This window comes from Felis catus, chromosome A1 (assembly GCF_018350175.1).
Source record: "Felis catus isolate Fca126 chromosome A1, F.catus_Fca126_mat1.0, whole genome shotgun sequence".
Taxonomy (NCBI): domain Eukaryota; kingdom Metazoa; phylum Chordata; class Mammalia; order Carnivora; family Felidae; genus Felis; species Felis catus.
In genome coordinates this window covers 132817993-132844012 of record NC_058368.1, presented here as the reverse complement: position 1 = coordinate 132844012, position 26020 = coordinate 132817993, and the positions used below count along the sequence as shown (strand labels likewise).

Here is a 26020-nt window from a genome sequence, read left to right as displayed (position 1 = left end):
CATTAAAAAAATTAAAAAAAAAAAAATAGCCGGATGCTTAACTGACTGAGGCACCCAGGTTCCCCAAATAATAAATTTCTTTAAAATTCTCTGTGGAAAAGGAAGCAAAAAAATATTATTGCTAGAGCAGTTAAGAAGTGCCAGTGTTTTATGCCCAGTTCATTCACATACAATGAACTCTGAGACCCCTCCAAATTAGATATTTCATATTTAAATATAAACAAAGGTCAATCGACAAGTAAGAGGCAAGTTTTACAACTCTTAAGTATAGGGGCACCCGGCTGGCTCAGTAGGTAAAGCATGAGACTCTTGATATCAGAGTCATGAGTTGAAGCCCCGTGCTGGATGGAGAGATTACTTAAAAAAGACTCCAAGTATAAGAGTATTACATGACATCAATGATTCAGTCATTGAAAGGACAATGAAGGTCCACAAATGCCAAGGACTGATATGATAATAAATTACACTTTTAATGTTCCTGTTGAAAAAACACCTATATGCGTATGGACTTGGGAGTCTTCTTCAATAAAATATCATGCATGTCCTATGGGTAGAAACCATTCTAAAATTTCAATTCAAATATCCTGTTTATGTCAAAATAGATGGTAGGAAAAAAATGACATCGCTGACACCTTTAGAATAACTTATCAATTCATAATGACTCTTTCTCTGAGAAAAAGCAAACACAAATCCATAAAATATCTTTGTGCAATTTTAAAAATACAGCCCTAAAAACAAGTGAATGGAGCAAACACAGTCTTTCCAACAAACGGTGCCAGAACAACTGGAAACCAAAAGCAAAAAAATGAATCTAGACATAGACCTTGTATCATCCGTCACAAAAATTATCTCAAAATGAATCATAGGCCTAGGGGTGCCTGGGTGGCTCAGTTGGTTAAGTGTCCAATTTCGGCTCAGGTCGTGATCTCATGATTTGTGAGTACAAGCCCCGTGTCAGGCTCTATGCTGACAGCATGGAGCCTAGACCCTGCTTCAAATTCTCTACTCCCCCTCTCTCTACCCCTCCTCCACTCATGCTCTGTCTATCTGTGTCTCAAAAATAAATAAAAACATTAAAAAAAAAAAAATCATAGGCCTAGGGGCGCCTGGGTGGCTCAGTCGGTGAAGCATCCAACTTCGGCTCTGGTCACAATCTTGCAGTTTGTGAGTTCGAGCCCTGCGTCGGGCTCTGCGCTGACAGCCTGGAGCCTGCTTTGGATTCTGTGTCTCCCTCTCTCTCTGCCCCTCCCCCACTTGTGCTCTCTCTCTGCCTATCAAAAATAAATAAATGTAAAAAAATTTTTAAAAAAAGAATAATAGGCCTAAATGTAAAACACAAACAATAAAATTCCTAGAAGATAAGGCAGCACAAAACTTAAAGGACTCTGTTTATGGTAAGGATTTTTTAGATGTAATACCAAAAGCAAGATTCATGAGGGGCGCCTGGGTGGCTCAGACAGTTAAACATCCAACTCTGGATCTCGGCTCAGGTCATGATCTCACGGTTCATGAGTTCAAGCTCAGTGTCAGGCTTTGCACTGATGTGTGAACCCTTTGTCTCTCCCTCTCTCTGACCTCCCCCTGCTCTCTCACTCTCACACTCTCTCTCAAAATAAATAAAAAAAGAAAAAGCAAGATTCATGAAAGAAATAATTGGTAAATAAGGCTTCATGAAAATCATAAACTTCTACTCTGCAAAAGACCATGTCCACAGAATGAGAAGATAAGACACAGACTGGCAAAAAAAATCTTTGCAAAGACACATCTAATAAAGAACTGTTACCCAACATACACAAAGAACTCTGAAAACTCAACAATAAGAAAACCAATCCAATTTAAAAATAAGTCAAAGATCTTAATACTTACCTCACTAAAGAAGAAATACAGATGGCCAATAAGCATAAGAAAAGGTGCTCCATGTCATAAGTTATCAGGGTAACACAAATTAAAACAATGACATACCACTGCAAACTATTAGAGTGGCCAAAATCCGGAAGGCTGACAACACCAAAAGCTACCAAGGATGTGAAACTCATTCGGTGCTGGTGGGAACGCAAAACTGTACAGACACTTTGGCAGACAGTTTGGAGGTTTTTTTACAAAACTAAACATACTCTTAAACATGATCCAGCAGTTGTGTTCCTTGGTATTTGCCCAAAGGAGGTGAAAACAGGACCACAGAAAAACCTGCACACAGACGTCTATAGCAGCATTATTCCTAACGGTCATTACTTGGAAGCGACGAAGACCTGCTTCAATAGGTGAATGGATAAATAAACTGGTGCATTCAGTAAACGGATTATTCTGAGTTAAAAAGAAATGAGCTATCAAGCCATGAAAAGACATGGAAGAATTGTAAATGCATATTGCAAAGTAAAAGAAGTCATTCTGAAAAGTCTATATATACATATATACAAAAGTTGGGGCGCCTGGGTGGCGCAGTCGATTAAGCGTCCGACTTCAGCCAGGTCACGATCTCACGGTCCCTGAGTTCGAGCCCCGCGTCAGGCTCTGGGCTGATGGCTCAGAGCCTGGAGCCTGTTTCCGATTCTGTGTCTCCCTCTCTCTCTGCCCCTCCCCCGTTCATGCTCTGTCTCTCTCTGTCCCAAAAATAAATAAACGTTGAAAAAAAAAAATTTAAAAAAAAACACAAAAGTACAACTATATGATATACTGAAAAAAGCAGAACTATGCATCAGAGCTTTCCAGGGGTTGAAGGTGGGAGGTGGATGATAAGACAGAAATAGAGAGGATTTTTAGGGCAATGGAACTGTCCAGTCTGATACTCTAATGATGGGCATGTCATCATACATTTGTTCAAATTCACAGAATGTAAGACACCTAGAATGAACCCTAAAATAAACCATCAACTTTGGGTGATAATTGTATGTCACTGTAGGTTCATCAACTGTAATTAATGTAACTACTCTGGTGGCAAATGATGGTAATGGGAGACACTATGCATGTATGGGGACAAGGGGTATATGGGAAAATCTCTGTACCCTTATGCTCCATTTTGCTGTGAACCTAAAATTCGTCTGGAAAATCAAGTCTATTTTAAAAAAGGACAGCTAGTCCTGATACTTCTTATGGAAAAAGGAATGGCTATACTTAAACTGGAAAAATTACAATTTCTGTCAGTGACATTCATATTACAACATGCAATCATTCAGTGTTAAATAATACCTCACTCTATGGGATACCTGGGTTGCTCAGTTGGTTAAGCATCCAATTCTTGATAACTGGCTCAGGTCATGATCTTGCGGTCCTGAGGTGGAGCCCCTGAACTGTCAGCACAGAGCCTGACGTGGGGCCCTGAATTCATGAACCACGAGATCAAGACCTAAACCACAGTCGGACGCTTAACCAACTGAGCCACCCAGGCACCTCTAAGAGTTTTTCTCTTTTTCTTTTTTCTTTCTCTCTCTCTCTTTTTTTTCTTTCTACTTATTCATTTTTTACATTTTTTCAATGTTTTATTTGTTTTTGAGAGAGAGAGAGAGAGTGCAAGTGGGGGAGGGGCAGAGAGAGAGGGAGACACACAGCTGTCAGCACAGAGCCCAAAGCGGGGCTCAAAACCACAAACTGTGAGGTCATGACCTGAGCTGAAGTCGAACGCCTAACCGACTGAGCCACCCAGGCGCCCCAAGTTTTTCTTTTCAAAGCCAACTCAGTCAAGCAAATTGGCACACCATGCAGCTCAAAATCTGACATTTCCTGGGACTATGAGCATTTTTTAATAGCAAACATGTGAATGGTTATACTAATGGAAAAACTGAAAACCTCTTAAGCTAAAATCATCTGTATCATATTCTTTGGTGTTTTAGTGGTCTCAGTAAAGCATCTACATTACGTGCCAGGAGCAGATTTAAACGTGCCTCCTTTATAATGGCCAAGAACACTCTGTAGAGAAGGAATAGCCTTCTTTCAGACATAAATACTTCTCTACTTTCGTAATATGAAAATAAACATACCATTTCCTCAACTGATTTCCAGCGCACCAATAAGTGAAATTGAATTGATACGCTATTCCTTCATTAGAAAACAAAATCCTGAAATAATCTGCTATCCAGCTAGCAAAAGTCCAAATTAGAACAATGATAAGTGGAGGGGTATCCATGTTTATTTTACCCTTAGATTAAGTTAAAGTAGAAAAAAAAATTATTTTGAATTACATCATCCTATCCTTATATACAAGCCATCTTCACTGAGCTTTTTATGTTATACCCTTCTCTTTATTAAAAAAATTATTTAAAAAAATTAATGAACTATATCAGGGGCGACTGGGTAACTCAGTTGATTTGAGCATCTGACTTTGGCTCAGGTCATAATCTCGTTGGTTCATGAGTTCGAGCCCCATGTCAGGGCCACTGCTGTCAGGGCAGAGCCCTCTTCAGAACTTCTGTGCCCCTCTCTGCCCCTCTCTTCCTTGCGCATGAGCAGGTTCTCTTGCACTCTCAAAAATAAACTTTTAAAAATTAAAAAAAAAAAAAAATAAATCATTATGAAAAAGAGCCTGAGAGCCATAGAATATGAGCTACTTAACTGTCACCAACAATATTGCCCATTTGTTACTCAACAGCTTTTACATAAGGGAATTCAGATTTCAGAAATCATTTAGAATTGCCAGGAAAATCTTTTGTCTCCTCTGGAGAACTTGTGATACATTTCTTTATTTAGGGTAATGAGAACCTTGGCTCCCAGGGAGCACAGCCACATCTGGTCTATCAGACTAATCATACTATATTACTTTAAAACTATTAATTTCCTTATTTCTTTCCATGGTTTCCATGATTTTCTAAAAATTATAACATTCACATCGTATTAAAAGTTACCTCAAATCTTATATTTAAGAAGGACTATTAAACATAACAGTCAAATTGAACACACAAGGGGGTGCCTGAGTGGCTCAGTTGGTTAAGCGTCCAATTTCGGCTAGGGTCATGATCTCATGGTTCGTGGGTTTGAACCCCACATAGGGCTCTGTGCTGACAGTTTGGAGCTTGGAACCTGCTTCAGATTCTGTGTCTCCCTCTCTCTCTGTCCCTCCCCTGATCATACTGTCTGTCTCTCTCTTTCTCTCTCAAAAATAAATTAAAAAAAAAAAAAAAAAAGGAAAAACCATTAAAAAGACTGACCTTGTATTTGTTAGCTGAAAAGATCTCCAATTGGGGCGTCTGGCTGGCTCAGTCAGTAAAGTACGCGTCTTCTGATTTTGGGGTTGAGATTGAGCCCCACATTGGGTAAAAAGATTACTTAAAATAAAACAATCACCGATCAAACAAAAAATGCTAGAAAGTTACATAGCAAAGTAAATGCTTAAGTAAAGACACTGAAAAGAACAATGGATCCTGGCCAAAGAATCCCTATGTACCTCAGTTTCTTTATTTATCAAAATAAAGGTAGGGCTATTTACAGACTAGGAATATAATTAAGGAAGACAATATATTTATTTGTTCCTTGTCTTCTCCCCTGAGCCTAGGACAGTTCTTAGCACAAGTTAGGTGCTTAAATGTTGTTTTAGATGCCATATGGTCCTCCAAATATCTGTCTCAAGTCCCTGCTCTGACATGGGAAGTAGACTTGATAGGTGAGACACTGTAGTACAGGAAGAAACTGTGCTCTGTAAATGGGTACAGTGAAACCTCTTTACTTCATACATAGTTCAAAGAATTAAACACTACTCTGAAGAAAGTGCCCAATAATACTATGTATCCGATGCATGGCAGAAAATAGTAGTTTAAAAAGTGGAGAAAAAGTAAACTAGCATTTGTCTTGTCTCTTTAAAGTAAATACCATTCTCAGTATGATAACTACATAAAAATTAATAGATACCAAGAATATATTCATTGTGTGTTAAATACCATGCTATGAAAAAAATGGATGGGAATGTCAAATATATAAAATTTCATCAAACATAAAACAAAATTGCTTGTAATAAAAAGAGCACAAAGTTAGGAACAGTTTTTGTTTCTTTTAAACAAAAAGCATATCTGGGGCGCCTGGGTGGCGCAGTCGGTTAAGCGTCCGACTTCAGCCAGGTCACGATCTCGCGGTCCGTGAGTTCGAGCCCTGCGTCAGGCTCTGGGCTGATGGCTCGGAGCCTGGAGCCTGTTGCCGATTCTGTGTCTCCCTCTCTCTCTGCCCCTCCCCCGTTCATGCTCTGTCTCTCTCTGTCCCAAAAATAAATAAAAAACATTGAAAAAAAAATTTTTAAAAAAAAAACCAAAAAAAACAAAAAGCATATCATCTCATGCACAAATACACAAGCTCAAGACTAGAAATAAACACAACAAAATATTAATAGTGATTATCCCACAGAGGTAGAAATGCATGTGATTTTTATTTACTATTTTGCACCTTTCCTTCAGTTACATACTGGATTATCATAAACCTTTCCATGGATCTCCTTGGCTCAAATATAGATGTTTACTTATTTTTTGTAAACTGAGTTGTATTCCAATTATTTCTAAATTTAAAAATGATCATCTATAACAAACTGGCATCTGCCAAAGATGGGGAAAAAAGGGTGTATTAGTTCAAGGTTTCATCATTTATGTGAATTCATAGCTTGGTTTTCTATGATATCTATTAAAAATATTTGGAAACTATTGCTATTCTAGCTTCCAGTTACAAGTATGGTTCTTTTTTTTTTTTTTAAGTAGGCTCCATGCCCAGTGCAGAACCCAACATGGGTCTTAAACTCATGACCCTGACATCATGACCTGAGATGAGATCGAGAGTCAGACACTTAACTGACTAAGCTACCCAGGTACCCCTAGAATTTTAGTTCTGAGGAGAAAAAACAAAAAAAAACCAAAAAAACTATAGTTTTGGGGATCTAATGCACAGCATTGTGACTGATTATAGTTAACAACACTATGTTATAAAATTGAAAGTTGCTAAGAGAAAAAGTAATTATGTACTTAGATGTGATGAAGGTGTTAGCTAACAGGGGAGGCAATCATACTGCAATATACATTTATTAGATCAACACACTGTATACCATACACTTACACAAGGTTTTATGTCAGTAATTCAATAAAGCTGGGGAAGAATGAAAATTAAAAGGCAAAAAACAAACATGTGGCACAAAACAAAGTGCTATTCTACAGAAAATGTATACTTCAGAAAATACCTAAGAAAGTATCTGTGTAAAGGAAAAACCAATATAATCAGGAAAACTGGACTTATTTTTCTAACCTCATTTATATCACTAACAAACTAAATGACCTCTAGGATTTCACTTCCCCATCTGGGTCAATAGTTTCCTCTTCTGTTAAGTTAAAAAAAAAAAACAAAAAACAAAAACAAACGTAGGGGCACCTGGGTGGCTCACTCGGTTGAGTGGTTGAGTGTATTACTTTGGCTCAGGTCATAACCTCACAGGTCTTGGGTTCAAGCCCCACATCCGGCTCTGTGATGACAGCTCAGAGCCTGGAGCCTGCTTCCGATTCTGTGTCCCCTCTCTCTCTGCCCCTCCCCGGCCCACAATCTTGTCTCTCTCCCTCTCTCAAAAATAAACAAACATTAAAAAAAAAAAAGTATAGGATAGTTATGGAAACTACACTGTTTTCTAAATTTGTCACTTTCAGTGACAAAAGCCATTGAATATAAGAAAAATATCAGCATTCTGGGGAATATATCTTTCATTCACACCAAATTATCTATTAATTATATTACAAGGAAGGATAAGGTGCAGGCCAGTGAAACATGTAAAGTGACAACAACATTTAGTGTGTATAAACTACTCTAAGTAGAGAATTTACTATTATAATCAAAAGACCAAAATAACTGTCATTTAATGATATACATAATTACTACTGAGCATCAAACTAAGTACTAAGAGTTCAAGGAAAATGTTTGGTATTATTTTTTTCAGAGACAAATCAAAAAGCAGTTAAAAAACAAGAAGATTGGGGACACCTGGATGGCTCAGTTGGTTGAGTGTCTGACTCTTGATTTCTGCTCAGGTCATGATCCCAGGGTTGTGGGATCCACGCTGAGCACGAAGCCCACTTATGATATCCTCCCCCTTCCTCCCTTCTTCTTGCTGCCCCACCTCTATCCTTCTCTCCATGCTCTTTCTCTTCTCTAAAAAAAAAAAAAAAAAAAAAAAAAAAAAAAAAAGGAAAAGAATTAAAATTCACTTCTAAACCTCTTAAAAAACACAAAAGAAGGTTCAAGAAGCCATTCTAGTATTAATGAAAATACATTCAAGAGGCAATTAAGGGGCCGAATAGTAGAAGGCACCAACTTCTACTTAAATCAACCCAAGGATTTTTATTTCTCTAACCAATCACACTCAGTTTAGCAGATTATGTTTTTCTTCCTCCTAATCCCACAGCCAATGTTAAGAAAACAAATACAGTATGATTAAATACAAGCTCCCATTCAGCAATAAAAATTCCCTATCCGATTACTGAAGATTAAATGTTACCCTAATGTTGGAGGATGGTCTCAAACAATGGAAGGAAACTGAGGGAAGAATTGTGTAGTTAACAGAGAACAAACTGATAGTCACCAGAAGGAAGGTGGTGGGGAGATGGGTGAAAGAGGTGACAGGGATTAAGAAGTGCACCTCTGTGATGACCTCAGGGTGATGTATAGAAGTGTTGAATCACCCACTGTACACCTGAAACTAATACTACACTGTATGTTAACTAGAATTTAAATAAAAACTTTTTTTAAAAAGGAATTTTGTAGTTAAATAGATTGGTATTAATTACTTGTTAGTATACACCTCAAATAACAAAAATATGAGAATATACAATGTAAGTAATATATTTATAATTACATTAAAAATAAAAAGTACTATTACCATTACACCTATAATTATACACCTGGAAGATCCAAGGACATCAACTAAAAATCTATTAGCAATTTCTTTTAAAGTCTTCAGGATAATACAGTAGGTAATAACATATGAAAAAAAAAATCAATCTCCTTCACTTGAATATCCAGATAAGAATACAATTTATAAAACAGCTCCATTCATAACAGCAACAGCTCTCACTCTTCCTTAAGTTTGTGAAAATAAACACAGCAAAAATATACACCTTCTTTAATAATTACAAGAAATACATATTACTAATAAAAAAATGGATGGAACAAGAAAGAAAATCATAATCGCCAGTGAAGAGCATAAACTATTAAATAAATGGAAAATTTACACGTTCCTATAAAGAGATATGCTACTTTTGAGGTATCAATTCCAGGAAAACGTCGGATTGTGAGTAACTTGCTCTGTGAGTGTTCCGCAAGGCGTACCAAAGACGAGCAAGGTAAAATCAAATTTTAACTTGATAAATGAGTGATGTCTTGTAATATGAGTAATGTCACTTGATCACAACTGAGCCAATGAGTTTTGACATTTGCTTTGACATACAAGTGCTCTGGATTACAGCCATGTTTCCAGAACGAATTATGCTCGCAAAACAAGTTACTGTACTTCCTAAATTAATCTATGAATTTAAAGTACTTTCAATCAACACACCAACAAGTATTTAGAAATTAGTAAAAAAGATTCAAGTGCACCTGGAAAATTCATTTTAAAGTACAGTGATAAAACAACACCTTCAGATATCAACATACTAAAATGAAGAAAAAAAATCAAGACAGCAGTGTATTATAACAAAAAAGACAACAAAAAGAAAATCTTGACGTAAGTATATGCTGAAATTTACTATTGATAAAGATAGAACTTTAGTTAAAAAGATGATTTACCCAACAAATGGTGATATAACTAGATAAAAACATGGTTAAGAATAAATCCAAATGATTATTTCACTCCTTAAGCCAAAACTTAGGTTATTATATTTATAATCTTGGCACACATCCTTTCCAAAAATATCATTAAACCCCAAAATAAATATTGACTAATTTGATTACACTGAAATTTAAACTTCTATATGGCAAACACCATAACTAAAGCATATAAGCAACAAACCAACTAAATCCACGTGAAACAGAAAAGGCACACAAAAATGTAATATTCCTAAAAGAATTCTTATACTGAACTTGCCAACATCACAATTAGTAAGTAGTACATTTAAAACTAGGCAATCTGACTCCAAAGCCTGTGTTCTTATTACCAGTTTCAGATTTGCACAAGTATTTTAAGATAGCTAATATCCAATTTGTTCAAGAATGGACTTAGAAAGGTATTCTTAGGCTAAAATGAACAAATCAGGAGACTATAAATGCTGGAGAGGATGTGGAGAAACGGGAACCCTCTTGCACTGTTGGTGGAAATGCAAACTGGTGCAGCTGCTCTGGAGAAGTGTGGAGGTTCCTCAAAAAATTTAAAAATAGATCTATCCTATGACCCAGCAACAGCACTGCTAGGAATTTACCCAAGGGATACAGGAGTACTGATGCATAGGGGCACTTGTACCCCAATGTTTATAGCAGCAGTCTCAACAATAGGCAAATTATGGAAAGAGCCTAAATGTCCATCAACTGATGAATGGATAAAGAAATTGTGGTTTATATATACAATGGAATACTATTTGGCAATGAGAAAGAATGAAATTGTGCCATTTGCAGCAACGTGAATGGAACTGGAGGGTATTATGCTAAGTGAAACAAGTCAGGCAGAGAAAGACAGTTACCATATGTTTTCACTCATATGTGGATCCTGAGAAACTTAAGAGAGAAACATGGGGGGGGGGGGGAGTTACAGCGAGGGAGGCAAACCATAAGAGACTTAAATACAGACAACAAACTGAGGGTTGATGGGGGGTGGGAGAGAGGGGAAAGTGGGTGATGGGCACTGAGGAGGGTACCTGTTGGGATGAGCACTGGGTGTTGTATGGAAACGAATCTGACAATAAATTATACTTAATATAAAAAAAATAGAAAGGTACTCTTACATACTATTGGTGGAAATATAAATTGATACAAAATCTTCAGAAGGAATTTGCTTCTATCAATCAATTTGAAGTACACACATAGCAAATGCAATTTGGGTATTTATCCAACAGAAAAAAAAATGATATAAAAGTACAAACATTTAGGGGCGCCTGGGTGGCTCAGTCGGTTAAGCGTCCGACTTCGGCTCCGGTTATGATCTCACAGTCCGTGAGTTCGAGCCCCACGTCGGGCTCTTGGCTGACAGCTCAGAGCCTGGAGCCTGCTTCTGATTCTGTGTCTCCCTCTCTCTCTGACCCTCCTCCATTCATGCTCTGTCTCAAAAATAAATAAACATTACCAAAAAATTTTTTTAAAAAAGTACAAACATTTATGCGCAGAGAACACATACTCTGTACAGTACTGTCATGTATAACAACACAGAAATAATCCTAATGCTAATTAACACATATATATGCCTACTATATCTCCACATAAATGAAATACATTCTCCCATTTATATTTAAACATACATATATATATATATATATATATATATATATATATATATGCTCACTGCCTCAGTAGAATACATACAGAAGTGTTCAGAAGAACATATAACACACTGATATGAGTATCTCTAGGAGATGGGATTATGGTTTGCTTATGGTTCTGTATTTGAATTTTTATTATCAGAAAAAAATCTACCATAATTTTTAGCCCTTTGCCTACCAAAAGCCTCTCACTGCTTTGTACCTTACCAGCCTTCCTAGCCTACCTTAAAATATCTCACTCTATAGATACTTAAAGGAAAGAACTGACAGAAGTAGTACTGATTTCAGTAACTAACGTCAAGAAGAAAATTCCCAGGGTTTCTGGCTTGGGGATGGTTTTCAAAAGAGCAGACAAGACACTATGTTGATATCAAGTATCTCTGACAAATCAAAGTGTGTCTACTATACACAGCCTCTGTTATTCTGCAGTTACTCCCAGGATAATTAACAAAATCTTTGAAGTCCCCAGAGATTAACAGGACATCCAAAGAATTTATGTGCTGCTGCCAGGATCCTTATCTTTTCCTAGAAGACTAAGAGTAAATCTTAATTGCAGTCACAAAAAGATACCCTAGTATACTTCTTAAATCACTTCAAAATCTCCAGGGATGGGGAAGTCAAACCAACTTACTCTAGGCTAAGTGATAGCCTTGGCAAGGAAATTACAGGTTTCTTGCATTGGTCCTAATACAAACAAAACAATCTGATCCCTACCTATCCCTCCAGACTCTAGATTTAGTCTAAGGTTCGAAATTCCAAGGACATCATTAACAAGAAGATAGATCCATGCATCAAACTTTGGAATCATGCAAACAATATAACCTCAATGTGGAAAAACACAATTACATCAAAATCACTGCACTCTACTAAAATTGAGCTCCAACATTACCTCCACAAGGACATACCAGGGTAAACACTAAAAGGACTGACTCTTTCCAGCCACTTTTCACATAGTAACCTGGGATTACTAAGGAATGAAATATTTCATCTAAATGTATTGTAAAAATATTACACTTTAGAATTTTATCCCTTTAGAAATACTTTGAAAATTAATTTGACCACAGAGCTTCTATCTGAAATGTCTGTGTGAATAAATGTTTACTTCATCTCCCTCATCAAAAAAAGTATAGAAACAAAACTAGTTCTCAGTGTCAAAGATAAATTCAACTATGGAAAGGGAAAACATAAGAAATGAACCCTGTTGCGTTGAATTAGAATTGGATGTATTATTAAGAAATCATTTTACATTTATTGAAATATACTCGTGGAGTACCTGGGTGGCTCAGTCAGTTAAGCAGGCAAATCTTGATTTCACCTCAGGTCATGATCTCACCGTTTATCAATTTGAGCCCCATATCAGGCTCAGTACTGAGTGTGGAGACTGCTTGGGATTCTCTCCCTCTCCCTCTCCCTCTCTCTGCTCCTTCCTCACTCGCACCCTCTCTATCAAAATGAATAAATAAAACTTAAAAAAAAAAAAGAAATATATGCTAAATGTGAATGTATATGTGTATACATATAAAAATATCCCTTAGCTGGAGCGCCTGTGTGGCTCAGTTGGCTGGGCATCCGACTCTTGGTTTCAACTCAGGTCATGATATCACGGTTCATGGGTTCGAGGCCTGCATCAGGCTCCACATTGACAGTGCAGAGCCCGCTTGGAATTCTCTCTCTCTCTCTCTCTCTCTCAAAATAAATAAATAAGCTTTAAAAAAGAAAACAATATCCCCTAGCTTTATATACGAAGAAGGCCTGAGGGCAGCAACACCCCAAGAGCAATGAAGACAACAACTGCTAAGATCTTGGCTTCTAAGTACCATTTTCCCCTAAAAATAACTGACACTAGTTGAACAGTAACTCTGGAACACCATATTATGCTAAATACAAAGAAGTACTCAAGAAGGCAAGTTTAACAAAAAGGAAAAAAGTAAAATAAACCAGCTGGAAGGGGTTCTCACTAGACAAGTCAAGAACAATTTGAGTATCAAAATAAATGATAATGGATTATAACCCAGAGAATGGAATAGCTAACCATGATCCATGTAGATATAAATAAGTTTGGGGCGCCTGGGTGGCGCAGTCAGTTAAGTGTCCGACTTCAGCCAGGTCACGATCTCGCAGTCCGTGAGTTCGAGCCCCGCGTCAGGCTCTGGGCTGATGGCTCGGAGCCTGGAGCCTGTTTCCGATTCTGTGTCTCCCTCTCTCTCTGCCCCTCCCCCATTCATGCTCTGTCTCTCTCTGTCCCAAAAATAAATAAACGTTGAAAAAAAAATTTTTTTTTAAATAAATAAGTTAAAAATAAGAAACAAAATGTTTACATAGTTCCAAAGTATCTACCCCCCAAATATTTATTAATTACAAATGAGGAAAGGATACCTTGACATAGGAGGTATCTGGTAATTACAACTGTAATCACATAATCAATGACTATCATCAATAACAGGAAAACTGAAATTGCCTACTACCTGATAAAAGGCAATGAGAAGAATACAGCATCACTTCCATGATAACCCTGCCAAAGATCTGATCATAAAAATATAAATTTAATCAAGGATCTAATGAAAATCTGATCAAAGATCTAATCATAAAGACATCACAAACTCTACAAAATAACTAGATCTATAGTCTTCAAAAGTGCCAAATCCTTGAAAGTAAACACAGAAACTGTTTGGATTAAAAGAAATTAAAGACGTGACAACTAAATGTAATCCAAGATTCTAAAGTGGATCTGTTTGCTTTAAAAGACAGAGGGACACTGGTGAGATTTAGCTGTTAGTAATGCATTCTTTGTTAACTTCCTAATTTTGATAGTTATAATGTTGTTACATAGCATAATGTCCCTATTTGTAAAAAAAAAAAATAAACATTAAAGTATTTGGGGGTAATAGACTACTGGGTAGGCAACTTACTGTCATACAGTTCAGGAACACAAAAGTTCTTTGTATTATGTTTCCAACTTTTCTGTATATTTGTCATTATTCCAAACTTTTAAATATGAAAGAAAAATTACAAAAAATCTATAGCAGTATCAGGGAGGGGTATATCTACAGATAATAACATAGAATGGAATTTGTAGAGAATCCAAAATGAATGGGGGTGGGGAGATTACAACAGAACACAACACATATGAGGAACCACATACACAAAAGAAGCATAAAGAGGGATCTCCAAAAAGAGTAAGTTTCCTTACCAAGAAGGATCAGGAGAAGTGTGTCCTGGGCAGTGAGCCAGGTAATAAAACCATAGAAGAACAGCTGCATGGTTAAGGCCTCCAGCAAGCTCTCTGTACTGTGGGAGATCTGACACTTGGGCAGGATAATTGTGAAAACAGTGGAATATTATCCCCCTGAGGGACAGGAAACACGTGTAAGAGGACAAGCTACCCACATAGCCTAAAGGAGAAAGCCATTACCTAAATAAATATACCAAAGCCAGAATAACAGGGATTTACATGGGCTGGGAGAATACCATGAAATGACCAATACCATGCAATCTGGAACATAATAGAAACCTTTAACCACAATGAAAACTCTGACACTTGAGGAAAAACCAGAAGCAGGATGGATATACCAAGCACAATAAGATCAAATCTCCTATACTGTTAATAGAGGGGGGAAAAAAAGAGACCACGTACAAAGTTTTATCTCAGAGATTCAACAGGTTACAAGTAAACCAAAAACAAAACTACAAAGAAAAAATCAACTCCTATGAAAAAGCAAGAGTCCCCAGCATCTCTATTCTCCCCACTACATAAAGTAATTGAAAAGAACTGAAGACCAAATTGATGAGCTAAAATATCAAGCCTCAGGATTCTTTCAGAATGTAACACCAGCACACAGACACACACACACACACACACACACACACACACACACACACACACACACACAATCAAAAGAAGTTATGAAAGCTCCATAAATCCCAACATTCACCTAAAGTTTTCAAAGTGCAAAGTGTGCTCCACGGACCTTGGAAGTCCTAAGACACTTTCAAAGCGTCTTCAAGATCAAAACGACTTTCATAATAATACTGAAACATCATTTGCCCTTTCCCATTATATCAACAGCAATGGTGCAAAAATATGGTGGGTAAAACTGCTAGCACCTTAGTGAAAAGGCACTGGCATCAAGCTATACAAGCAATACTTCATACTCCCAGAGTTCTTTTTTTTTTTCCAAGTTTTTATTTAAAGTCCAGCTAGTTAACATACAGCAAAATATTAGTTTTAAGGGGGCACCTGGGTGGCTCAGTTGGTTGAGCATCCGGCTTCGGCTCAGGTCATGATCTCACGGTTTGTGAGTTCAAGCCCCACGTCAGGCTCTGTGCTGACAGCTCAGAGCCTGGAGCCTGTTTCGGATTCTGTCTCCCTCTCTCTCTGCTCCTCCCCTGCTCATGCTGTCTCTCTCTCTCTCTCTCTCAAAAATAAATAAACATTAAAAAAAATTTTTTTTAAATATTAGTTTTAGGTGTAGAATTTAGTGATTCATTACTTATAACACCCAGTGCTCATCCCAAGTGCCGTCCTTAATACCCACCACCTGTTTAACCCACACCTCCCCTCCAGTATTATCAGTTTGTTCTCTATAGTCAATTTCCAGATTCTTTTTAAGTGCCACTTTCAATTAATATCTTTAATAAAGCAGTAAAAAATAATTTTACAGAGCACCTGAGTGGCTCAGTCAGTTAAGCGACAGACTCTTTATATCCACTCAGGTCATGATCTTACTGTACATGAGTTGCAGCCTCACCTTGAGCTCTGTACTGACAGTGTAGAGCCTGCTTAGGATTCTCTCTCTCTCCCTCTCTCTCTGGCCCTCTCCTCTCTCTCTCTCAAAATAAGTAAATAAACTTTAAGAAAAATAATTTTCGGGAGGCTGGGTGACTCAACAGGTTAAGTGCCCGACTTCAGCTCAGATCATGATCTCACAGTTCAAGAGTCGGAGCCCAGCATTGGACTCTGTGCTTACAGTTCAGAGCCTGAAGCCTACTTCAGATTCTTTGTCTCCTTTTCTCTCTCTGCCTCTTCCCCGCTCACACTCTGTCTCCCTCTCTCTCAAAAAATAAACACTAAAAATAATGATTTTATTGGGGCGCCTTGGTGGCTCAGTCGGTTGAGCGTCTGACTTTGGCTCAGGTCATGGACTCGCAGTTTGTGGGTTTGAGACTCGTGTCAGGCTCTGTGCTGACAGCTCGGAGCCTGGAGCCTGCTTCGGATTCTGTGTCTCCCTCTCTCTCTGCCCCTCGCCTGCTCATGCTCTGTCTCTCTCTGTCTCTCAAAAATAAATAAATGTTAAGAAAAAAATTTTTTAAATAATAATTTTATTAAATCTCAACTATTTAATAGATGTCTTTGTCACATTTTATGTGAAGGAATGGCAATGTTGAGGAAAATCACTTATGTAATTACTTCAAATTATGAGCTAAATTAGCCTTTTTCTCATGAAACAGCATTTTGACCTAAAAGAACAAATGACAAAACTATGCTTGTAGACTTAAGAATCTGGCAGACATTTTCTCAAAAATAAACCAACTAAGCCTGCAACTTCGAGGGAAACACACTAACAGTATCTGTTACCAATGATTAATATTCAAACTTCCAAGTGAAAATTTAGAAATGTGGAAAATGTTTATCTGTCACCCTGAACTTGACAGCTTCACAATACTAGACTTTTTTGATGGAATTAGTGGGGATATTAACAATTTTTTTCTTTTGTTTGTTACTACCTAGTAAAATGCATCAACATTTGGAACACATATAACTCAATGAACCAGTATTTCTCAAACAACGTCACAAAATCATAAACAGGTAAAAGATTCACTCAAAGTGCAAGATAAACCAAAGGATTTTCAGATAACAAGATATGGAAAATTCAGTGATACACTGTCAGAATGGGCACTGCAGCTATCCTTTAAGAAATTTTGGTGTGGTATCAATGAATATCCACCATATCTAAAAAGGCTATGAAAATACTCCTTCCTGGGGCACCTGGGTGGCGCAGTCGGTTGAGCGTCCGACTTCAGCCAGGTCACGATCTCGCGGTCCCTGAGTTCCAGCCCCGTGTCGGGCTCTGGGCTGATGGCTCAGAGCCTGGAGCCTGTTTCCGATTCTGTGTCTCCCTCTCTCTCTGCCCCTCCCCGTTCATGCTCTGTCTCTCTCTGTCCCAAAAATAAATAAACGTTGGAAAAAAAAAAATTTTTTTTAAATAAAAAAAAAAAAAAAGAAAATACTCCTTCCTTTTCCAACCACATAACTGTATAATGCTGGATTTTCTTCATATACCTCAACCAAAACAACATATTACAAGATTGAATATACAAGTAGATACAAGAATCAAGCTGTTTTCTACTTAACCAGACATTAAGAGACTTACAAAAATATATAACAGTGTCACTCTTTTTGCTTAAGATTTGTTTTGGAAAATAGTTGGTTTTGTTTTGTTTTATTTTATTAAATTGATGTCATCATAACAAGTAATGGTTTATGGTTTTTAAACAAACTGATATTTAAAATTTTCTAATATGGAAAATAAAATAAATATAACCCACAAAAACCAAAGCTCAGTGAGGTTCTCAGTAATTGGTAAGAGTATAAATGGATCCTAAGAACAAAAAGTTTTGAACAGTTGCCTTAGGTCTACTACTATTATTTGTAATTATACTATGCTATAATAGAGTGAATTTGCCAAAGGACAAATGCAATGTATAAGGCACACTGTCCCAAAGCAAGTTGTCTGAGACTACCCTATTTCCTAAGTTATTCAGTCTTCTCTCCGTTTTCATACTCCTCTGGATAACACCAAAGGTCATATTTCACAGGCTGCCTTTCTCACTCCTTCTAGTACAGCAAAAAGCCAGCAAACCATTCACTACGTACCAAAAATGGGCTCTGAATAAAGATGTCCCTAGAATTGATGTCCCCAAATATTACCACACCTATTTTGATTACTTGTCTTCTTATTTTCTACTTTTTCATACTACATTCTATATACGTAAAATCATGAATAATCTCCAGATAGTATTGTTTACTAACTTAATTTTTAGATAATCTATTGTCTTACGTACTATAATTTATAAAGCCTGCAAGCTTTATAAAGCTTCAACCAATGGTACCTGGAACAAAATTTGAAGTGATAAGAATTAAATGATGATAGATTTCCACTGTGCTTATTTCATAAAAACAAAGGAAGGCAATTTCAAAATTTTAGGACAGAAAAGACGTCTAACTTGAGAGGTAGGGCAGAAAGGAAAGGAACAAAACAGAGAAGAAAAACACAGAGATATAAGCTTGTATGTTTTAAGAGGTCAAAAGCATAATCAAACAAGAAGGTATAGGGGTTTGTACAGAGTCTTAATACAGTCATTAACCTGATGTTATCTGAACAGGTAATTCCAGGGGTATTCAAAAAACAAACAAAAAAAGAGTTCAGTAAACATAAATAAAAACAAAATATATTAATGAGCATCAGGTTAAAACACTGGCATGTAAACCGAATAGGAATGCAAAAGAGATACTTATAATTAAATGGGGCATATAAATTTTTTCTCTTTTCTTTTTTTTTTTTTTAAGTTTTTAAATTTATTTTGAGAGAAAGAAAGAGCACACAAGCAGGGGAGGGGCAGAGAGAAGGAGAGAGGATCCCAAGCAGGCTGTGCGCAGTCAGCACAGAGCCCGAGGCGGAAACTGAACTCACTAAACCTGAGATCATTACCTGAGCAGAAACCAAGAGGATGCTTAAGCAACTAGATCTACCCAGGTGCCCCGAATAAATTTTTTTTCTACTATATTGTGAACAGTTTTCTTAGGTGATGACCATGGACTCCAAGTTTAGAAAACAGGAGAAGGACAACATACCAAAAAACAACAGCTGAACATGGAAAAAATAGGGGAAGTCAATGAACTGAACCAGAAAAATAGGAAGCTAAAGAAATTAGAAAAGAAAGCCTAATAATAGCTTTTTTACAACTAGGAAACATAACACTGAGCAGAAAGCTAAAGGTAAATCTGAAAAATGAGTGTAGCATGGGGTCAAGAGTTAGTGATGAAAGGCACCAAGAAAGAAACAAAAAATGTGGAGTCAGGGGATCAGAAGTGCTGAGCTTATTTCCTTACAAAATTCAAAAGTATGTATTATAGAGCCTAATTCATGTACATATTTCTATGGCAAGAGCAAACTGTACATGCAAAAACTGAATCATCTATTTTGAACAGCAAAGAGCAAGTACAATTAATGTTGTCAGGAAAGGAAAAGAGAAAGACCTCTTTAGAAGAAAAGCACCTAACAGGGAAATAGATGGGCAATGGAAAGAGTCAAAATGAAAAATGCAAGCAACAAAGCATGTTTAAAAAGAATCTGGCTACATAGCACTCACAAAAAAGAAAATTACTTTGCTATCCAACATCACTAAAATTCTGCATAAAGCCAAATACTTTGTAAACACTGCCATAATCTATTCTAAACCCAAACAGCTTAGACTCTAAATTGTTACCTATAAACATTTAAAATAAATACTGAAATATGCACCTAATTTTCTGAAATTATTGTTTCTTTATCATTTACTACAAAGAGTTCAATATCACTATTGAATTAAAAGAAGTAAATTTAGACATTTATTAATGATATATGTATAATTTCTCTAACTAGTTATCACTTAAGAAATAGCATGCAATAAAAATTTGGTTTCCATACTTGAACCACTGTAAGCTTTTCATACAAGCGTGCAATAGTTTCACCTCAAATAGCAGATGGACTTCATACTATGTGAATTAATTAGTTGAAGGATTAAGTTTATCACTATTGAAAACTCCTAAGTACCTTCTATAAAGAGTGCCATGAAATATGTATCTTGGGCAATGTAAACAAAACCTTTGGAAGTACTCTAGATTTGCCAATTTAATCTAAGAAAACCCATAGAATGCGAAGAAGAATACTCAAAATGAAAGGTCACTTGAAAATATTTTAACTGATTATCATCTTTCTTTAACCTCTTTTCACACCATGATCACATTTTAAACAAGGATTTGAAAATATGTACACTTTGACAATAGCATAAAGCTTAAAATTCATTAAGTTAATTCGGGACTAAACTAACAAAATTCTCAGTAAACCACAAAGTAAATTTTGCCTTTATGGGACAAAAGGAATCAAAGGTTCTATAAAGGTGAACATTTCACATTTTTAAAGTGTGCTGTCTGTATCTAAACTTACTTCTGATCCCTCAAAAAAAAAAATCAAGAACTTGATCTAAAAACAGGGTTTTAAGCAGTCATTTTCAAGTGCTACTATACTTTTCACTTGTAAAATTTACTAATGCAGAGAAACATCTTCACAAAGTGATAATTCTCTATAAAAGACTTGCTCTATTAAGGCTCTGTTGCTCTGAGGCCAAGTATAAGCCATATAAGGAAAATGAAGTTCAATGCCATCTATTTTCTTCTGCTCTTTCAGATGCCCAAGAATAACCTCTCTCCTTGCCTAACATTACGTTCCAAAATTATAAAGCAGATCAGTTATACACTTTAAATTCCTTGATAAAGCTACTTGGACCTAACAGGAATGACCTGATGGTTCACAATCTTACCAATACAAATAAATAAAACAAACAATAAATTTTTATAAAGGATCTCCAGAGACTACACTCTGGGGGAACAAAATCACAATATATATTAACAGATAGTCAAAAGACTCCCATTTTGAAATGTACTTAACATAATAACAAGTTGTGAAATTATTTGATCCTGCTCTCCAAAGCTATCTTTTCTCTGAACTAAAGAATGCCAACTATTTTTCATGGGGTAGCATGAGCAAACTAGATATTAATTTATAGCTGAAATATAATTACCAACAGGATGCCAGACGTATTCAATACTTATTCAAAAGCACAGTATTACACCTCCTTTACCACAAAAGTACTGAGAAAAAAAAAATATAAGCCTAACAAAACACCAATAAAGAAGCCAATTGTGTTTGTTGCGAAGAAACTCCGTTTTATCTATAAAGACTACCGATTGGTTTAGAAGTGTTTGTAACTGACTGGCGGAATGTCTCCCATGCTTCACTAATTCCTGCCCCCAGAGTAGGTACCTATCACTTATTAGGCAGAACCGGCCAAAACATTTGGGCCAATACCAAAATGTAAACACTGTACTATTCAAAAAGGACAGATGTTTATTACAATCAATATGACTCCCATGAAAATCGTTTTAAGCATTTTACTTCCCTTTCTATACATTCTGGTCTTAACTGCAGAGAAACCCTAACAGATCAAACTACTTTGTTCTTTAATTATAACTCCATCCGTAATACTTAACTACTCTCCCCTACTCCTACTTAGGTCAGTTATAAGAAAAATTAAGCAGACGCTTGCTTTCGATTAATTAACCAAACAAGTATTATATGACTGTAAGTGTCTGAAAGGAACCAGTTACTGAAGAAATACATTATCCACCTAAAAAAACACAAAGAATAGCAAAGTTCATTTGTTTATAAAATCCAACCAAATACATCTCTAAGGGCTGAAACTAAAACAACTATATATATAATTAACGCAAAAGTCAGATAATCGGTAACAGGATAAACAAATGTGGCAGCCATCTCATCAACAGTAAATCCGTCGCTGCAGAGACCTAACTTTTTTCCAAAACACAAGTTGCCAGGTTCAGCAACTTAATAAATAAAAACTATACATCGCGTATGTTCTAGGAAACTAAAACTTCTGGACCTAGTGCTGAACAAAGGCACTCTTTCTTCCGATTGCTCAAAACTTTTCGTCTCACCACATTCTTACGATCTCTTCTAAAGTAACCAGAGTCCAGATGGTAGAAAGGAGGAAAAATCAGTTCCACTCTTTAGCACCTGAAAGACTATCCAGTCCGACACTACAAAAGATTAATCTAGGGCAATTTGGGAAGAAGTGAGAAACACTAAAGTATTCTCTCTTTCCCGGCCCAAGAGCCTTTTAACTCTTACACGCTTTTCGTGAAAATTACCTTTCGGTCGGGCAGTGTCTCAGGGCAGCTTTTTCAAGGCTTCGCCTGACATGATTTCCTTCCCTTCATTAGTCACTTTGGATCCAGCCGAATTTCTCTCTCCGGTGAGAGCGGATGTGGAGTGGCCTCCCGCAGTAGGACGAGTAGGTGGCTTTGGAGGGGGTTGGGAAACGCGCCGGTTTCCTGGTCTCGAGTTATGCAGGAGTTTCCCAGCCCCAACTAGGATCTCCGCCGAAAAAAAACTTTTCACTCGTGACACCGCCCGGAATTACCGTGCGAAACTCACTTCCTGCCTTGGCGCAGAAGCAGAATCCAGCTCGGTCCAGGGGAACCCGGAAAACCAGCTCCGCGCGCGCCGAGGAGGGGGAGGGCACGGGGCCTCAGCCGAGAGCCTCGGGCTCCGGGCGCCCGGCGCGCCCCGCACACCCGACGGCGGCGGAACCCGGCCGGCAGGGGCCAAGATGCCGCCGGGGCGCTGGGCGAGCCTCGGCCGCGCTAGGCCGCCAGCTCCTCCTCGCCGCCGCCCCCAGAGCCGGGCGGCGGGGTTATTGTCTCGATAGAGCCAGCCGCGCCCTTCGCCCGCGCCGCCGCCGTCGCCGCCGCGGCCGCCCGGGGCCGGAGCCGAGGGGCCGGGCAAGCTCGAAGGCGGCCCCCTCCCCGGGCAGTCTGTCGGGCCGTCCGTTCTTCCGTCCGTCCCTCCCCGCCTTTCCTGCTTGCCCTCGAACCCTCTTCTCCTCCCTCTCCCGTTTTCCCGCCGCCGTCCCTTCGCTCCCCTCCTCGTTCTTCTTCCCCGGCGACGGTGGCTCCCCGGGGAAGCGCAGGAGGTGGGGGCAGGCGGCGGCTGGGTCTCCTCACGAGCTTGCGGGGCCGCGGCAGGGGCCGAGGCTGCGTCCCGCGCCGCCGCGCCACATTCACTCGAGCGAGAGACTGCGAGGGGAGGGGAGGGGTGGGAGGGGAGGGAGAGAGAGGAGAGAAAGGAGGAGGAAGGGAGCTGGGGCGGAGGGGAGTTACTGCCTCACAGGCCGCGGCGGCAACAGCGCCACCGCCCCAGCGGTGAGGGGGAAGAGACTGCGCGCGACTGCTTCTTGGCGGGGGCGGGGCGGCCTCCCGCCGGCTTCGCCTCAACCGCCAACTGCCGGGCTGGAGGCCGGCGCGAGCCAGTCACCGCGCGCGGGGGCGGCGCGGGCAGACGTCGGCGGCGGCTGCGGCGGGGGACGGCGGGGGGCGGTGGGCCCGGGGCCTTGCGGGGAGGGGGCCGGCGGCGGCGGCAGCGGCGAGGGGGGTTCGCGTACGAGGCGCGGCGTCAGGCCCTCTTAGGCCCAGGCCCGGGGAGGCCTGCTTGCCGTCCCCAGCCTCCTGAGGGGACGCTGGCGACGCCGACCCCGACTCCTCCGCCACCAGCGGTGGAGACTGAGACCCGCCGGGCCTCCGACGTCCCCGGCCGACTGAGTTTCCTTTATACGACAGTAATCGATGCGTAGGGTTCAAGTCCAGCCCCGATTTTAAGGCTGCAGGTATGTCTTTCAACTGCAGCACTCCAACTTCCTCTAATGGCACGCTCAGTTTGCAGGAAACCACAGCGGCGGCTCGGTGGAGCTTCCCACGCTGGCCCTTGCTCAGAGCTTGCTCGCACTGTAAAGCAGCTGGGGCTTCTCCAAGTCTCAGCCTCACACCAGCGAGGAGACAAAGCTGGCGCTGGGAGGGGGAAAATGGCCCGCGAAATTGCCTCAAGATAGTGCCTTTGTTAGAGGAAGCGTTGGACACACTCCGAATGCGACGTAGGCTTCCAACCTCAGCGGTTTCGGTGGTGCAGTCTTGAATTGCGCTGGCCCTAATAATTCAGTCTGGCAGGGTTTGCGTTTATTGCAGAGAGAGACTCTTAAGCATTCCATCAACACATATGGCATAAAACGCTTCAACCATAACATTGCACATTTTTGCAGTTACTGCTCTAAATATGTTAACAGACAAGACGGCCTTGCTTTACTGGAGAAGGAACGTAATGGATACGGAACAAACCATTCCCCGCCCCCCAGTCTCTGCTGTACTTAACTGTGTACAATGATGGTAATTAGTCTCTGTGTCCCCGAAGTCATCGCTTCAATTCTTCCGTCTGTGTTCCAGAGATAATTATTTATTACCAAGTTTGAAGAAAGAACTGTATGCCCTATAGATAATTTTTGGCTTGCATCCAAAGGAAGGGCTTCATAAAGTCCATCAAAGAATTATTTACCAAAGTGAGTTGTAGGCTAGTGAAAACGCTTGAAATAACTACAGAGCTGTTCAAGACATTCTGTTAGTGTGACAGCATTTTAACTACTTCCAGAACTGCTGGAATTAACAGGTAGCTCTTTAAGGTAGAGCAGAAGTTGAAGTTTCCCCAAGTAGCATCAAAGTGTTCAGACTTAGTGCTGCACTGGAGGTAAAACAGCATTTAACTAAAACTAGGAAACGAAATGACAGCCAGGTGTAATAGTAACACCAAGCTAGTTAAGCCATCTTATGTGAATATGAATCTTAGCTGTTGTGTAAAATCTGAATTTGGTATATTGTTTACGTGATTTTTAATCGTCACAAGGGTTTCCTACTCCCTTTTCAAAAACTGGTTTGAGTCAGACCTAACTCAGTAGTATAGCCCTGAACTGAAAGGGTCACTCTACTAAAGCATCCCAGGGCAGAGTATCTCCCATACCAAATGAGACCCACTGGAATCTGGAATTCCAGTGTTGCCTTTAGTCTCAGGTTGGTTCAAGACCCCTGTAAATGTGGCATCGTAGATTCATGTAAGCCTAACCACCACCACCCCTTCCCAAACCTAAATAGTAGGAACAGACAAGTCTCTCCAGGTTAGGACCTGCCTTGTCCCTCGCCTTCCCTCCACACCCCCCACCACCCATTTAAATCCTTACTGGGGACCAATCTGACTGATTTTAGGCTGGAAAAGTTTCTATAACAAAAACCCCTTCTCCAAGTCACCTAAAATTTTGCCACTGGTGTTTAATCCCTTTGAGTTTATTTCTCTAGCACAAAGCCATAATCCTGGGAAAGGTAATATTTAAGCCTTAGTCATTTATACCTAATTCATCAGATTGTTTCCCCAAAGCAGCTTTTGATGGGAGAGAATATAGAGATAGCATATGCTGATGCTGAGAAGGTAGGAGAGGGAAACGTAGTTTCATTCTATGGGGCAATATATGAAGATAGATAATAAAGTGCCTCCCATTCGATTGTTAAGTAAGTCCTATGTGTACTGTGGGAATGAGCCTGAAAACACTGACCTTAAGAGGGTGGGAGCCAGGATACACTTAATCGATAATACCTATTTTGACAAATATTTCTTTAATAGTACCTTTATAAAGTACTTTCAACAGGAATTCTGTGTGCTCATATAGAAGGGTGAAATGACAGCTATATGATCAGGGTATTCAATAATCAGAAACAATGATTCATCTTTGTTACTCATCACTGACTACTTAGTTCTAACTCATATGAGCAGCACATACAGATATAGCCAAATCTTCCATTTGTTCTTTTATTACAAGGCATTCTTGTTCTGTACTTTACAGGTTAGTTTCCTTTGAAAATCCTCCCACAGTTCAACTAAGATGGACTTAACATTTCAATTATG

The 26020-nt window shown here is 39.1% G+C and overlaps 1 protein-coding gene across 8 annotated transcripts in view; it reads right to left on the bottom strand.

The window, feature by feature from the left end:
- ERBIN (erbb2 interacting protein) overlaps positions 1-22804 on the bottom strand; it is a 130931-nt gene extending 108127 nt beyond the window's left edge. For 3 of the 8 annotated variants that reach the window (XM_006927761.5, XM_045061437.1, XM_011284013.4), the window contains exon 1: positions 22393-22799. The gene's annotated coding sequence lies outside the window, so the exon portion shown is untranslated. Of the gene's footprint in view, positions 1-22392 lie in introns of all 8 variants that reach the window. The other 5 variants (XM_019834997.3, XM_011284009.4, XM_019835013.3 and 2 more) reach the window with 5 other exon arrangements.
- Between the last annotated feature and the right edge of the window lie 3216 nt (positions 22805-26020).